This window comes from Procambarus clarkii, chromosome 66 (assembly GCF_040958095.1).
Source record: "Procambarus clarkii isolate CNS0578487 chromosome 66, FALCON_Pclarkii_2.0, whole genome shotgun sequence".
NCBI lineage: Eukaryota > Metazoa > Arthropoda > Malacostraca > Decapoda > Cambaridae > Procambarus > Procambarus clarkii.
In genome coordinates, this window is record NC_091215.1 from 21,871,734 (window position 1) to 21,889,675 (window position 17,942).

At 41.2% G+C, this 17,942-nt stretch overlaps 1 protein-coding gene and 1 non-coding gene across 5 annotated transcripts in view; both read left to right on the forward strand.

Annotated features, from left to right (window-relative positions):
* The window catches only part of LOC123769351 (potassium voltage-gated channel subfamily KQT member 1), an 874,235-nt gene that overhangs the window by 791,955 nt on the left and 64,338 nt on the right, over positions 1-17,942 (forward strand). The gene's annotated exons all lie outside the window — the stretch shown is intronic.
* Positions 8,847-8,950, forward strand: LOC123769418 (U6atac minor spliceosomal RNA). The gene has a single exon (XR_006774249.2). It is a non-coding gene; the product is annotated as a U6atac minor spliceosomal RNA (small nuclear RNA).

A 17,942-nucleotide genomic window follows, 5' to 3' on the forward strand; every position in this document is an offset into this window, starting at 1 on the left:
GTGTTGCATGGCAGTGGACTATATGCATATATGATCATTAGTTCATCATCCTGATTGCAGATCTCTAGTACTATTATGTCAACTTCTCGTGGATTGGCAATCATTATTTCATTTACCTTTAGGTGTTCTTTCACCAGCATAGCAACGTCACCGCCTTTCCTAATTTTTCTGTCCCGTCTCCAGACTGAGTAGCCCCTTGGGAATATGACCTCATTTAAAATATCATCTTCAAGCTTTGTTTCTGTGAGTGCAACAATATCTGGTGTCTGTATCTGTATTCCATCACTTAACTCCAGTGTCTTTGATCTCACTCCATCTATGTTGGTGTATGCAATTTTCAGAAGCATGTTTCTCCTCTCCTTATTCTTCACTATCCCTTTCTCTAGTGATTTTGTTGATTTGCCTTTTTGTAACATTTTACTGGTCTGCCTACCTCTATCACTTTGTAGAAAAAACCAGCGTTGAATGTAATGAAACGTCATTTTCTGGGTGAACCCCAGAAGCTCCCTGGAACTTATCGGGCTAATGTATGTTATATTAGACCGGGACATTAGCTAAGGTGTTCAGACCTACCAGGGACCAGCGCCAGAACCTGGCCCCTTCAGAGAGATTTCAAGGAGCAATGGCCCTGGAAAACCTCCTTGTGGTTGGGGTTTTCCTTATCTGCCATCGACCGGGGTTAGGCATAACAAAACAAACCCCACATGGTAAAAAACTAAAACAGAAAACCGAACAGAGAGGTAGAAACTCCCTACAATCCCAAGGAAACAAGGAAACATCACACTTTACTGCCGCACTGATCATCCGCGCAGCCCTCCCCGCCCCGATAGGGGGAGGGGGAAGCCTCGGACCTCACCACGCCAGCTGCCTAGCATCAGTTTGGAAGCTAAGCTTCAACCAACGTGAAAAAACCGTCGACTGGTGGGAGGGAGGGTTGTAAGGGAGCCTCCAGGGCTCACCCAGACAATGGCGTTTCATTACATTCAATGCTGGTTTTCTATGGGGAGCCCCTACGGCTCCCTGGAGCTTAATACCTAAAGAGAAGGAAAAGAAAGGGCTGAACCACGAGGCGGCCGCCATAAACTCCGCAACGTGAAGCCGAGACAACAGGCTGCAACCTGCGACCCAAGGCAACAAGAACGCACCGGAGCAAACACGCGTATAAAGAACGGGCGGCCAGGAACCTGTGCGACCCTCAAATCCTCATACCCAAAATGAGCCCTAGACATCACCAACACAGCAGTAATAGCTGCAAACGTCTGAACAGCACAGGCGCAAGGATAGACCTCAGGCTGGAAGACTTAAAAACTCTGTGGACGACATGAGAGATCCGAGCCCTGAAACAGGGTACGAGGGGAACCGGATCAACCCAAAGCGCATCCCCAGACACAGTACGCAGGTAACGGCAAAGAGGTGCAACCAGATAACACAGGATGCACCCCTGGCCGAACCAATCAAGCATCAATAATCCAAGGTCCCCTCCGGAAAACAGCTGTCTCGACTGTCGCCAGAAGGACGGAGAAAGGCTGCAAACGTACAAACCTACCACCAGTACCAAAGAGCAGAAACCCCTGCACCGGAAAAGCCGGAAGCTCCCCTGCCCGACCCGCAGAGGCCCATGCCAACAAAATATGGCCTATGAACACCAAACTTGAACCGAAGGGGCTACCACAAACTGAAGAGGAGAATATAAGAGAGCACCCTGATCGAGGATCTGGACTGCTCAGGCGACGCATGAGCAGGCCGGAGGAGAAACAAAACATGAGAAAGCGTACGGAACAGGGCAGATATGACGTTCACCCCGAACGCAAGCCAGAACATCTCTGCCAGCACCGCACAAAACTAGGCGACAGTAAGAAACATTAAATAACTGTAGTCCTCAAAACTCAAGCAAGGACAAGACATCCTACGAAGAGCAAGAAAAAGGTGCATAGAAACACCAGGAACGTCATACTGTCGCCGAGACGAAGCTAGCAGGTGGGACACCATCAACGAAGCCACCTGAACACCATAGAGATGGTGATCAGGTGGCGTGGGTATCATGATGGTGATACCTGCGTCAAAATACCGGACACGAAGAGCCGAGGAGAAGGCTGAACCAGTCACGTACAGGACCAGTCCGACCTGCCAAAAGAGGCGGAGCTGCGGGAAAACGCCCCTGGTTCGGCACCTATCAAGCAGCGTCTGAAAATAAGCTGGGCCGGCCACCAAGGGATCATGAGGACTACTCTCATTGGGAATGTACTCCAACTGAGCCAGAACCCGAAGCAACAACTGGACCGGGAAAAGAGGAACAGGTACACCCACCTCGACCAGTCCTGCCAAAAGGCATCCACCTTGAATGCCTCGCAGGCGGGTAAGGGCGCCACATAGAATGGACGACAGCTAGACCACGCCGACGCAAAGATGTCCATGGCCAGGAATCCATACATCCGGCAGAGCCAACGAAAAGAGTCAGCGACGACTGGCCAATCCGCGAACAGAGGAATGAACCGAGACAGGCTATCCGCCAGGACGCAGGACAAACCCCAGACATGAACCTCACTGCTAGCCAAACCCTGAGAATCCAGCAAACGAGCCACTCGAAGGGACCAACCCCAAAGGTCAAACACCTAAGAGAAACCCTATGGTTCCGGCAAAGAACCACCAGAGAACAGTCCGAATGGAGCTGGATGGTAGAGCACCGAGTGACCCGAACCCTCTGAAGCGCAAACCAGACAAATAAGAGACAATAATTGCAAATACCATTCGTCTTCATCTTGAAAAACATAAATTAATAAATGATTCACAAGATGGTTTTACAAATGGTAGTTCATATTTAACAAATTTGCTATCATTTTACTCCAGCATAGTTGAGGCAGTTGATAGTGGTCAGGTTTGTGATATTGTGTACCTTGACTATAGCAAGGCTTTTGATACAGTTCCACATGAAAGACGGATTAAAAAGATAGAGGCTCATGGTATTGGGGGTGCTATATAAGTTAGATTAGGGCATGGCTATACCAAAGGAAACAGAGTTAGTATAAATGGGGTTTAAGTCAGAGTGGGAAAATGATGTAAGTGGAGTGCCTCAAGGCTCTGTCCTGGGACATCTGTTACTCATAATATATATAAATAATTTAGATTCAGGTTTCAGCAGCAGTATTTGCAAATTTGCCAATGATACAAAAATTGGGAGGGAAATAAGCATGGAAAGGACTCTCTATCACTTCAAGATGATCTAAATAGAGTTTTGAAATGGTCAAACGATTAGCAGATGTGCAGTTTAACCCCTGCAGTGTGCACCTGTTTTTGGCAAAAACTTCATAGTGCAATTGTTAAGGACATATTTTTGTTGTTTTTATAAATGTTCAGGTAAAGTTAATGTCAAGAAGTTTCCAAAGTCAACCATTTTCATTTCAAAAGCACAAAGAGTGATGAAAACATTAAAAAACATTAAAATATAGCCTAATTAAAAAAAAAGCACAACTCTCAGAACAACATTTGTTGGTTGGTGCAGCATAGTGGTTAATGCTGACAAATGTAAGGTTTTGAGGTTAGGTAATGATGATACAGTTAAAAGATACAAGCTAGATGGTGTTGAGATTGAGAAGTCAGATTGTGAATGGGATCTGGGAGTTATGATTAGTAAGAATTTAAAACCAAAAAATCAATGCATAAATGTTCGTAATAAGGCAAATAGGACACTGGGATTTATTAATTGAAGCGTTAGTAACAAGACACCTGGTGGAGTTTTTCAGCTGTATCTTGCTCTGGTTAGGCCCCATTTAGATTATGCAGTTCAGTTTTGGTCGCCATACTGTAGAATGGATATAAATTCACTAGAACGCATCCAGTCTAGGATGACAAAGTTAATCCCCCAAATTAGAAACCTGTTATATGAAGAAAGATTGACAAAGCTTAAATTACATTATCAAGAAAGGTGAAGAATTAGGGGTGACGTGATAGATGTGTATAAGTGGATGAATGGGCATAACAAAAGGGATATTAATAGGGTATTAAAAGTATCAACACTAGACAGAACATGAAACAGTGGGTATAAATTGGGTAAGTTTAGATTTAGGAAAGACCTGGGTAAATACTGGTTCAGTAACAGGGTTGTTAATTTGTGGAACCAATTACCACGTAATGTGGTAGAGGTGGGGTCCCTTGATTGTTTCACATGTGGGCTCGACATGTATATGAGCGGGATTGGGTGGTTATAAATAGGAGCTGCCTTGTATGGGCCAATATGCCTTCTGAAATTACCTTTATTCATAAGTTCTTATGTTTTTTCTAACCCCCATCCCCAACTGAATGCCTGCCCTGACATAATTCTCCAAATAGCAGCCATTTTGGCAATTGGCAGTCATGCATTGTGACTACATGGCCTGCCTATCTATGTTGGCCTATGTTGGCCTATGTTGGCCTATCTAACCTGAGTTTTTTAGTTTTAAGTTGATGTCCACCAACCCCTCACAAGTTAGGTGAGGGGTTTGTGGAAACCAAAACCATCATTAGTTTCTAACCATCATATGACAAAGAGTATTGGGAGGTCGGGACACCATAAGTGCAGCTCTCTTCCTGTAATTACACTTAGAAAATTACACACACACAATGTGCTAGGAATGTATGCTATGCTCTGCAATTTTAGAATTGCTTTCAAGTACATGGATGGTGCAATATTGAAGAAATTGTTCATGACCTTATTGAGACTAAAGTTGGAATATACAGCAGTTGTATGGTGCCGATGTCTCAAGAAGAAAATCATTAAACTTGAAAAGGGCAAAGATGTGCAGCTAAATGCCTTATGAAACTGAAAAACAAGAGCTATGAGGTTATAGGCATTAAATATACCAAAGTGGTGGAGGCTAAAACCAACAGTGGTTTAAAGTATTATATAAAAATGAGTTCTGGAAAAACCAGGACACCACATGTGTAGCTCTCATCCTGTAATTACACTTAGGTAATTTCTTTAGCCGTGTAGCGAGGTCCCCCAAATGTTAAGCTGCTGATCCTTCCCAGGATGCAACTACACACAACCTAGACAAACTGAATGAATGGTCTAGAAAATGGCTACTAAAGTTTAACTCAGGTAAGTGTAAAGTACTGTAATGAAATTATGTGAAGGGAGCAGGAGGCTGAACACAAGGTACCATCTGGGAAGTGAAATCCTGCAAGAGTCAGAGAGAAAGATCTGAGGGTTAATATCACAGTGAACCTGTCCCCAGAAGCCCACATCAAAAGAATATCATCAGCTGTATATATGTTATATAGGCCAACATAAGAACTACCTTTAGAATCTTGTATAGGGAATAATTCAGAACCTTGTGTACCATTTATGTCAGACCAGTCCTGGAGTTCATACCTAGCTAAACACAAGACAAAGTTAGAGAAAAATCAAAGGTATGTCACTAGACTGGTCCCAGAACGGAGAGGTATGAGTTACGAGAAAAGGCTATGGGAGCTAAACCTCATGTCCCTGAAAGACACAAAAGTAGGGGAAGACATGATCACCACTTATAAAATTCTCAGAGGAATTGACTGGGTGGACAAACACAAACTATGATAACATGGGTGGAACACAAACAAAAGGGGACACAGGTGAAACCGAGTACCCAAATGAGCCATAGAGACACTAGAAAGAATTTTTTTAGCCTCAGGGTAGTTAATAATTGGAATGCATTAGGCAGTGATGTGGTGGAGACAGACTCTATACACACTTTAAAATGTAGATATGATAGAGCCCAATAGGCTCAGGAATCTGTACACCAGTTGATTAACCATCAAGAGGTGGGACCAAAGAGCCAAAGCTCAACCCCCACTAACACAACTAGGTGAGTACAACAATTTCCTAGCTACCAAGTACCTATTTACAGTTAGGTGAAGAGCAGGTGGAGGGAAACGTGCTCAATCATCTCTGTTCTGCCCAGGAATTAAACCCAGGATCCTCGATTGTGAGTCGAGAGTGAATCCAACTGTAATACTGGATCCTGGGAATAGCTACCATGTGCAGGACGGAAAAGTATACATTATTTTTAATTTGAATCATCTAGAAGATTTATTTCTGGAAAAAATATACTACAGTATAGAGATATTGTATACAGAATAGAGATTAATTGAAATGTGTGTTGAATTTTGTGAGAGAAGACTGCTAAATCTAAATGAGGATATAAGCAAGGAAATGGTGTGTAAAATAGGAATAAAAGGAAAGGTTTTAAAAGTGGTTGATCTGTTTCAATTCCTAGGCTGTGAAGCAGTAGGATTTTGAGCAAAGGAAGTTGAGGGTAATGCAAGTCAGGGAGGGAAAGTAACTGGCCAATGAAGTCCCTGGTTGGGAAAAATAAGGGTAAGATGCAGGTAGTGAGCTTACCTTGAGGTGCTTCCGGGGCTTAGCGTCCCGCTGCATTAGCCCCAGTACTGTGCTGTATTAAAGAGTGAAGTGCCTACTCTTATGAATGAATGCAAGAAGATAACCCTTGAAGGGTCAAGTTAGTGGTTGAAATGGGCAATTTGAAACACATTTGTGATTTTAATAGAGTATTGAAAAGGATGAAAGTCTCAGGAAAAGATGCTTTTTGCAAAAGGTAATAAGTCATAAAATTAAAATTGACACATACATACGTACATACATACATACATACATACATACACAGGGGTACCTCGTTTAAGAGTTAAATCCGTTCCTGGAGACGGCTTGTAATCCGAAAACTCGTAAACCGAAGCTAATTTCCCCATAAGAAATAATGGGAAATGAATTAATCCGTTCTTCACTACCCAAAAACCTTACTTCAAACTAAATTTTATACCTAATTCATTGAAAGCTACACTACAAAACTATGTTCAAGTTATTACTTATCCTTGCTAATGACTGCTGTTGGCATATGGAAGATGGTGAGGAGGGGGGAGGAGGAGAGGTGTTACTGTTTGGAAGTGGAATCCCTTTCCATTATAACATCAGCCAGTGAGTGCATCATTGCCTGCATACCACTAGGACCTGCTTGAGGCTCACTGCTTGCTTGTCTTACTAAGAATCTGTCTAAAGATACTTGTTTTTTCTTAAATTTTAACACTTGTCTGTAGTAAGACATCACATTGTCATTTAAAAGGTCAATGCAACGCCCTGCTACAGCTTTATCTGAGTGAATTTTTTCAACAAAACTTTGCAGTTCTTCCCATACTTCACACATTTTCTTAATGAGGAAGGGACATCCTCTACTGCCTCTAATCACAACTATTTTCTTAGGTTGAACCTTACCACTGACTTTCTTGGGACCCATGGCGAGATATATAATAACAACTTTTATGTTCAAATGGCCAAATATCCAACAAAACACTGTAAATCCTGGTGAAGAATTGAGGCAGGATAGTCACTGGGCGCGAGGCACTGGTAAACTGAGCGACGATCACTGTGCCACCACGCACTAGGTTGGCCTGTACGTGTATCAACACCCTCATATCCTGAGGCAACGCTCGTATCCCGATACAAATTTTCTGAGCAAATCCTGCTCGTAACCTAAAAAACTGGATGGGCATGTTTTTCTTTCACATGATAGATATTTACCAAATCAATCAAACAAAAGGTACTGTTCACCAAACGGTAAAAGGTTGGCAACTATTTTTGGATGTATCTTGGGGAAAGGTCTGTAGTTCAACCATAGGGAAAATAACTCGATACAAGCCTAAATACAGTACAGGCTTCCTGTTCCCAGAAAATGGGAATTATTTTGAGCACATTTCAAGATGAACAAACATGGTGAGTGAATGAGTCAGAGAGAGCAGGGATTGAGTGTGGATACTACATGAGAAGTGTTAGGGGAATAAGTCTATGCAGAAATCATTTGATTAAGGAGTGACTGTTTAACGTATTTTTTTAGATGACAAATCACGGGAAGCACGCTGCACCTAGTCGTATGAAGCGGTGGGGGTACTGCTGTGGATGTTTTGCTGAAGTGGAATGGTGCTGATTCTACGTGATGCTGGTTAGTGTGAAAGGTATGATGAATGGATGAGTGTGTGTGTTTTTTTTTTTCTTAATTGACCTTCCTTCCCTACAATACTCTTCTATTTTTATTTGGTCAGTTGTCTCCTCACCCCATAAAAACGAGAAATGGCCAATTGTTGACAATGATTAGCCTGCAATACTACTAAGCATAATTATCAAAAGCACTGGATAAATACATGAGAAAAATGAGCAAAGCATCTTGAGAGCAATATTTTGCCAACAGTCAAACAAGATCTTGCTTATTTCAAATAAACAAGATCATGTGAATCAAATTTGCAGAGCATTAAGTTTATACATATTGATAAAGGATGAGTTGACAACATTTTCCAAGGCTTCGTTAATTTTTTTTTTTTTATCAAAAACTAGTATGAGCAAAATAATGGATGAGAGAGATTTTTGTTTTAAGAAAAATACAAACAGCCATAATGTGGAAACTCCGAATAGTGCAGTCATTAATGGGGACCCATTGGTATCAAAACTAGTTTCATTATGGAGCAGTCACTTGTGGAGTCCTAGTGGTCTCAGTACTAGTTTTGTCATGGAACAGTCATTAGTGGACTCCCACTAGTAGCCCACAAATGGCTACTAAAGTTCAACCCAAGTAAATGTACGGTAATGAAGCTTGGTAGAGGAAATAGGAGGCCAGACACTGGATACTGAATGGGAGGTGAAGTCCTTCACGAAACGGACAGAGAGAAAGATCTAGGAGTTGATATCACGCCAAACCTATGCCCTGAAGCCCACATCAGAAGAATAACATCGGTGGCATATGTGAGGTTGGCAAACATCAGAACTGCCTTCAGAATCCTGTGTAAGGAATCTTTCAGAATCATGTATATCACATGGTGATATGTAGATATTCATGTTGTACGAAAGGAGAGGAGGTTAGCACTCCCCTTGGTAAGGACGGACAACACATATACTATCAAGGCACAGTCGCCCAAACAACACCTGACACCATTTTGCAGTCCCCGTGGTAATTACCCAAGTGTAGTTACAAGATGAGAGCTACGCTCGTGGTGTCCTGTCTACCCAGCACTCTTTGTCATATAACACTTTGAAATTACTGATGGTTTTGGCCTCCACCACCTTCTCACCTAACTTGTTCCAACCATCTACCACTCCATTTATAAAAGAGAATGTTATTATATTTCTCCAACAGCTTTGTTTCGTGAGTTTAAATCTATGACTTCCTGTTCTTGAACTTCCAGGTCTCAGGAATTCTTCCCTATCAATTTTATTGATTCCTGTTAATGTTTTGTATGTAGTGATCATAACGCCTCTTTTTCTTCTATCATCTAGTTTTGCAAATTTAATACCTCTAACCTCTCCTCGTAGCTCTTGTCCTTCAGTTCCGGGAGCCACTTACCTTAAGGTTACCTTGAGGCGCTTCCGGGGCTTAGCGTCCCCGCAGCCCGGTCGTCGACCAGGTCTCCTGGTTGCTGGACTGATCAACCAGGCTGTTGGACGCGGCTGCTCGCAGCCTGACGTATGAGTCACAGCCTGGTTGATCAGGTATCCTTTGGAGGTGCTTATCCAGTTCTCTCTTGAACACTGTGAGGGGTCGGCCAGTTATGCCCCTTATGTGTAGTGGCACTTAGTGGCATGTCGTTGCACCTTTTTCAGTTTGTTGATGTGTTTCTTAAGATATGGGCACCATACAACCGCTGCATATTCCAGCTCTGGTCTAACAAAAGTCGTGAACGATTTCTTTAGTATTTTTCCATCCATGTATTTAAAAGCAATTCTGAAGTTAGAAAGTGTAGCATAGGCGGCTCCTCGCACAATGTTCTTAATGTAGTCCTCAGGTGACAGTTTTCTGTCTTGAACCACCCCTAGATCCCTTTGTCAGAATTCTTTAAAGATTTCTCCCATAATTTATAGGTTGGGTGGGGTCTATGTTCTCCAATTCCACATTCCATAACATGGCATTTATTCAATTTAAATTCCATTTGCCAAGTGTTGCTCCATTTTACTTATTTTGTCCAGATCTTCTTGAAGGGCATGACAATCATCTAGGTTTCTTATCTTCCCTATTATCTTAGCATCATCAATAAACATGTTCATATAATTCTGTATACCACCTGGTAGATCATTTATGTAGACAATGAACATCACCGTTGCAAGAACTGAACCCTGTGCTACTCCACTTGTGACATTCATCCAATCCGATACATTGCCTCTGATTACAGCCCTCATTTTTCTGTCAGGAAATTTTTCATCCATGTTAGAAGCTTACCTGTCACCCCTCCAATATATTTCAGTTTCCAGAACAACTTCATATGTGGAACTCTGTCGAAAGCCTTTTTTAGGTCCAGATAGATCCAGTCAACCCAACCATCTCTTTCCTGTAAAATCTCTGTGGCTCGATCATAGAAACTGAGTAATTTCATTACACAGGATCTATCAGATTGAAAACCATGCTGTCTGTCTGATATTATATCTTTTTCTCCAGGTATTCTACCCATTTAGTTTTAATTATTTTTTCCAATATTTTGACTGTGACACTTGTCAAGGATACAGGTCTATAATTAAGGGGGTCTTCCCTGCTGCCACTTGTGTAGATTGGAACTATGTTAGCCTTTTTTCCACACATCAGCTACAACTCCTGTACACAGGGATGCCTGAAAAATCAGTTGAAGTGGAATGCTGAGCTCAGGTGCACATTCTCTCAGAACCCATGGTGAAACTCCATCTGGACCAACTGCTTTGTTCTTACTTAGCTTTTTGAGCATTTTTTCCACTTTGTCTCTAGACACCTCTATGTGCTCTGTTGTTCTCTGGAATTCTTATTGTGTCTGGTTCCCTGAAGATTTCATTTTGTACAAACACACTTTGGAAATTTTTGTTTAATGTTTCACACATTTCCTTTTCATTTTCTGTGAATCTGTTTCTCATTTTCAACCTCTGAATATTATCCTTTACCTGCAATTTGTTGTTTATGAATTTATAGAATAGACCTGGTTCTGTTTTACATTTGTCTGCAATCCCTTTTTCAAAATTTCTTTCTGCCTTCTCCTCTCTGCCGTGTAGTTGTTTCTTGCATCTTTGTATCGCCGGTATGGTTGGGGGTTTGGCCTCTTACTATATTGATTCCATTTTTGTGTCTTTTGGTCTCTGGCCCTCTCACAATTACTATTGAACCAATCCTGTTTCCTAGTTCTGCATCTCTGTTTTGGTATATATTTTTTTGTGCCTTTATCATATATTTCACAAAACTTGACATACATCTTTTATTTATTTATTTATTTATTTATGCATATACAAGAATGTACATAAGGAATGTGAGGATACAATTATGGTAATTACAGTCTTGTAAAGCCACTAGCACGCGCAGCGTTTCGGGCAGGTCCTTAATCTAAGAAAATTTTAAGGAGGTAAATACTTGCAAAATTTATAGACAAAAAAATAACAGATTACATGGAATGAAAAAAAAAAAGATGAGAGAAAATTATAGGTACAGTATATTAAAGCACATAGGTAGCTATGATTGATTGCAATGACAGCTTAAAATGGTAGTTGACAACAAATTGGTAGGCACAATACAGCAGAAACAATATAAGATTGATTGCAATGACAGCTTGAATGGTAGTTGACAAAAATTGGTAGTCACAATACAGCATATGGCTAGCACATAAAAGAAGACAGCAATGAACACAATGATAAGGTTGTTTGATATTACATAAAAATTAGGAGATTGGGTACCACTAGGTACAGAGCAAATTTAAAGCTCAGTGTAGGAAACTAAATAGATGAAGTTAGGTACTTTTTGGTTTTGCTTTTAAATAAGGCAAGAGTTTTACAGTTTTTCAATTCACTAGGGAGTGAGTTCCATAGACTAGGTCCCTTAATTTGCATAGAGTGTTTACACAGATTAAGTTTGACCCTGGGGATATCAAAGAGATATTTATTTCTGGTGTGGTGATAATGGGTCCTATTACATCTGTCCAGGGAGAGTTTCAGAGCATGGTTTGCATTTAAGAACAGGGTTTTGTAAATGTAGTTGACACAAGAGAATGTGTGGAGGGAGTTAATATTTAGCAAGTTTAGAGATTTAAACAAGGGAGCTGAGTGTTGTCTGAAAGCAGAGTTAGTTATTATTCTGATAGCAGATTTTTGCTGTGTGATGATGGGCTTAAGGTGGTTTGCAGTGGTAGACCCCCATGCACAGATACCATAATTAAGATAGGGGTAGATTAGTGCATAATATAGTGAGAGGAGAGCAGAGTTAGGAACATAATATCTGATTTTGGAGAGTATACCAACTGTCTTAGAGACTTTCTTAGTTATGTGTTGAATGTGGGTGCTGAAGTTGAGTCTCTTGTCTAGGAATAGGCCAAGAAACTTGCCATCATTTTTATTACTGATGTTAATGTTGTCTATCTGTAGCTGAATTGCATTTGATGATTTGCTTCCAAATAAGATGTAGTAAGTCTTTTCGATGTTTAATGTTAGTTTGTTCGTTGACATCCATAAGTGGACTTTTTTTAATTCATTATTCACAACATTATTTAGTGTATGTGGGTTGAGGTTTGAGTAGATAAGGGTAGTATCGTCAGCAAACAATATAGGTTTGAGAATATTAGAGACATTAGGCAGATCGTTTATATATATAAGAAATAGAAGAGGTCCTAAGATGCTGCCCTGTGGCACTCCAACGGTAATTGGTAGAGTGGAAGAAGTTGTATCATTGATGGCTACATATTGGTGTCTGTCACTAAGATAGGATCGGATGTAGTCAAGGGCAAGGCCTCGGATTCCATAATGCTGGAGTTTAAATAAGAGGTCGTTGTGATTAACAGTATCAAAGGCTTTTCTTAGGTCAATGAAGAGTCCAATCGGAAACTCATTTTTGTCAAGGGCTGAGTAGATAATGTCAAGGAGACTAATGATTGCATCATTGGTACTCTTTTGGGACCGGAAGCCAAACTGGCAGGGGCTGAGTATGTCGAATTTTACGAGGTAGGAATAGAGCTGTTTGTAAATAATTTTTTCAAATATTTTTGATAGAATGGGTAGATTTGATATTGGTCTATAATTGTTTATGTCCGCCGGATTGCCTCCTTTATGGACTGGCGTTACTCTTGCTTTTTTGAGGATATCAGGGAAGGTGTGACACTCTATAGATTTGTTGAACAGTAGTGGGGCAAGGGCATGGGAGGCTCTCTTGTACACAATGGACGGAATTTCACTGGTGTTCCCTGCCTTGGTTTTTAGAGAGTGTATGATGGACACAACATCTGCCGGGCTGATTGGTGAAAGGAGAAGAGAGTTTGGATAGCTGCCTGAGAGATATGTGTTAATATGTGTCTGAGTCTGTGGGATTTTACTGGCAAGATTAGCGCCAACCGATGAAAAGAAACTATTAAATTCATTTGCCATTTCTAAATCAGTTGACGGTATATCCCCATCCTTGTAGAGTTTTATTTGGTTATGTGAGTGTTGTTTAGTTCCTAGGATACTAGAGATAGTTTTCCAAGTGTTTTTCATGTTGCCTTTTGCTTCATTGAATCTATTCACATAATATGCAAGTTTTGCCTTTCTTATGATACTGGTAAGCATTGATGAGTACCTTTTAGCTACTTCCTTTGAAACTAGGCCAATCCTAACTTTCTTTTCATATTCATGTTTCTTGTTGATTGAGTTGAGAATGCCATTTGTGAGCCATGGATTGTTTAATCTTTTGTCAGTTACTTGCTTTGTAAGAAGGGGACAATGAAGGTTGTAGAGGCTTAGAGTTTTGGAGAGGAAGAGGTTAGCTAATGAATTTATATCATGGGTATTATTGAATTCAGAATCCCAGTTAATATTGTGAAGTGCCTCTGTAAGATTGTCTAAAGCTTATCTCATTTACTTCCTTGCCTAGCAACAAGTCTGTCCAGTTATACTCACTAAAAAAAATTCTAAGGTCGCCATAATGTCCTCTCCTGAGGTTGGGTTTTTCAACTGCTTCAACCTCCTTATTTTCTTCCAGATTATAATGCATTGCATACTTTATTCCCAAAAAGACATGGTCACTTTTATCCAAGGGAAGAATGTACTGAATGTCAAATATCTCTTCCTCCTTCCTGGTAAATATAAAATCTAGCATGGAGGGAATGTCCCCTTCCTTCATCCTCATAGCTTGTTTAACATGTTGATACAAGAATGTTTCCAGGATGAGGTCAACAAATCTGCAGGTCCAAAAATCCTCTGTTCTAGCTTCATATGCTTCTCAGTCTATGGATTTGAAGTTGAAGTCCCTGACTATCAATAGTCTTGATCTATCTTTATCCATTTTCGCTATAATCTCTCTCATTATTGTTATAAGACCCTCTCGTTTACTATCTAGCTCCTCCTTTGTCCATGTGTTGCTTGGCAGGGGACTATATGCATTTATGATCATTAGTTTATCATCCTCATGGCAGATCTCTAGTGCTATTATGTCAATTTCTCGTGGATTGGCAATCATTATTTCGTTCACCTTTAGATGTTCTTTCACCAGCACAGTAATGCCACCGCCTTATCTAATTTTTCTGCCCCGTCTCCAAATTGAGTAGCCCCTTGGGAATATGACTTCATTTAAAATAACATCAAGTTTTGTCTCCTTGAGTGCAACAATGTCTGGTGTCTGCAGCTGTATTACATCACTTAACTCCAGTATCTTCGATCTCACTCCATCTACATTGATGTATACTATTTTCAGGAACATGTTCCCCTGTTCCACCAGGGGAGCCGGTTGGCCGAGCGGACAGCACGCTGGACTTGTGATCCTATGGTCCTGGGTTCGATCCCAGGCGCCGGCGAGAAACAATGGGCAGAGTTTCTTTCACCCTATGCCCCTGTTACCTAGCAGTAAAATAGGTACCTGGGTGTTAGTCAGCTGTCACGGGCTGCTTCCTGAGGGTGGAGGCCTGGTCGAAGACCGGGCCGCGGGGACACTAAAGCCCCAAAATCATCTCAAGATAACCTCCTTATTCTTCACTACCCCTCTCTCTAGCAATTTTGTTGGTTTGTCTTTTTGTACCATTTTACTGGCCTGCCTACCTCTATCACTTTGTAGAAAAAAGAACTTATTTCTTCTTCATTCCTGCTCTCATTTAGACGTTTTGCCTCTTCAAGGTTTAGTTTCAGCTTCTCTCTGTCTTCTCTTGAAAGATCTCATCTTAATGACCACACTTTCCCGTCCTCATCACTTTGTTAGTTTTTAGCATTCCTTAGTACTTCTTCCTTCTATTTGGCACCATTTAGAGTGATCCTCAAAGGTCGATCTTTCCCTTTTACGTACCTGCCTATTCTCCTGTATTCGCACACATTCTCTATGGTAGTAAGACCTTCCATGAGGCCAACAATTTTATCTACTACTTTCGCTTCTTCTACGGCTCTTTCTGACCTAGATGTTATCTCCTTTTCTTTGCAACCAAAAATTATCAGGGACTTACTCCGATCAACTGTGTTTTGCACCAACTTCGGATTAGATGCCAATTCCTTTCTCACTTCCAACCTAATGTTTGTTTTATCTTGGTTGCTGCAGTGTTTGGCTTCCTTTACTGCTTCTTCAATTTTTTCCTTCTTGGCCACTTGTGCATCGGTGAGTTGCATATCCTATTTGCACTGTTCTATTCCTTGTGTAACTTCCTCCATCTGTGCTGACAAAAGCTGTTTCTCCTGTTGAATTTCCTTACCTAACCTATAGTAGTCATTTATGTTTAAATTTGCTCTAACTTCTTCCTAAGCTATTTTTAAGAGTTTATTTTCCTCTTCCATGGTTTTGCAACTTGTTTCCAATTGATTCTTGTCGTTGTGTAAGTCCTTCACTAAACCCTCAAGACATAAAACTTTGCTACACAAATGGTCATTACTTTCTTTCAATTTACTGATTATTTCTACATGAGAGTTCACTATGGTATCTAGTTTGCCAACTTGTTGTGTAGACTGCTTATATCAATGCTTTTTTTCATTGAATCCCCCAAAATCAAGCTCTGTTTTGTTTTTCCTCTTGCCGGCAGCCATCTTGAATGTTCTTGTCCGCACTGGAACACTAGGGCAACTTTTTCTCATCCAATTTTTTCACTTCCCCTGACACATTCCTGTTATCTCACCTATTTTTCAAAAGCACTATACCTTTATGTTCCTTGGGACACCACTCACTATCATTAACTTGTACTACAGTACTTAGGATTGTTGAAATATCCTGGAGCTCCTCTGATGCAAGCGTTAACACTAGGTGTCACCTTTTGAATGGTGTAGTGGTTAAAATGCTCACCTGGTGTTTCGTGAGCGCTTTGGCCTGGGTTCATATCCTGGCCGGGGTAGGATTTACTGGACGCAAAATTATAACAGTAGCCTCTGTTTAACTCAACGGTAAATTGGGTACCTGGTTGTTAAACGATTTTTCGCTGGGTCGTATTCCAGGAAACTTAGGATTAAGGACTTGCCCGAAACGCTACGCGTACTAGTGGCTGTTCAAGAATATAAGAACTCTTGTATATATAAATAAATAAAAGTTAATAAATACATATGTAAGGCCAATCCTGGGGTATTCACTCCCAGCATGGAGCCTGTCCGTACCTTGTCGAGCACAAGACGATGCTGGAAAAAGTTCAGAGGTATGCCACTAGGCTAGTCCCAGAACTAAGAGGCATGAGTTACGAGGAAAGGCCGAGGGAACTGCATCTAATGTCGCTGGAAGACAGAAGAGCTCGGGGAGACATGATCACCACATACAAAATTCTCAGGGGAATTGACAGGATAGACAAGGATTGATTATTTAACACAGATGGTACATGCACAAGGGGACACAGGTGGAAACTGAGTACCCAATGAGCCACAGAGACATTAGAAAGAACTTTTTCAGTGTCAGAGTAGTTAGTAAATGGAACGCACTAGGAAGTGATGTGGTGAAAGCTGATTTCATACAGTTTCAAATGTAGATATCTAGATACAATAGAGCTTGAGAAGCTCAGGAATCTGTATGCCAGTAGATTGACGGTTGAGAGGCAGGACCAAAGAGCCAAAACTCAACCCCTTGCAAGCACAACTAGGTGAGTTCTATGATAAAGAATACTGGGAAGACAGGACACCACGAGCGTAGCTCTAATCCAGTAACTACACTTGGGTTACTACACTTAGGTAATTTCACTTAGGTAATTACTGGACTCGGTACTAGTTTTATCATGGAGCAGTACGTGGGGTCCCACATACAACGATCAGTTCAAAGTAGGTTAAAAGTGAGCACAACAAGGATTAGTATATAATAAGTAAAGCCCCTACTAATTATTATAATTGGTGTGAATGATTTGCCAGCATGTGTAACAATACAATACTGATGTGTTTTACAGGTACAGTAATGCAAATTTTGCGGAAAGTTAAAAATAAACCATCGTTGAATGTAATGAAACTACATTTTCTGGGGTGAGCCCTGGAGAATCCCTGAAGCTACCCGAACTAAAATGTGCTATATAAGTTTGAGGTGATCAGTCACAGGAGTTCTTTTGCCTGTGGGGAACCACAAACCAGAACCTGGTCCCCTCAAAGAGGCGCAGGGAGCAATGACCTATGAGCACTTTACATTTAGAGTATGTATGGTCATAATTGCCATCGACTGGTTAATTGCCATTAACCTGTGCAATCTACATCCCAAAAGATCAAAATAACTCCCCCAGAAAAAAAAAAAAATAAGCAACCCTTCATGCAACAGTGCTTTACCAAGGGCAGTGCTTACGGAACACCTAGGGAAGATTTCCTTAGGCGCATGCACCCCCTCCCTGTCCAGCTCGTTGCTGCCGTAAAGGGGCTTGGTGGGCGGCTGCCAGAGTGCGATACTCCTTGGGGCGGTCCCCCTGTCCTTTTGTAGCCTTGTGCTCCTGCTGCTGTCCTCACAAATTTTGCTGGACGCCTTTTCCTTTTCCTTTTCTTTCGTTTTTCAACCCCCCCCCCTCTTCTCCTTTCTCGTTGTCATTTCCTGCTGACCTTATGC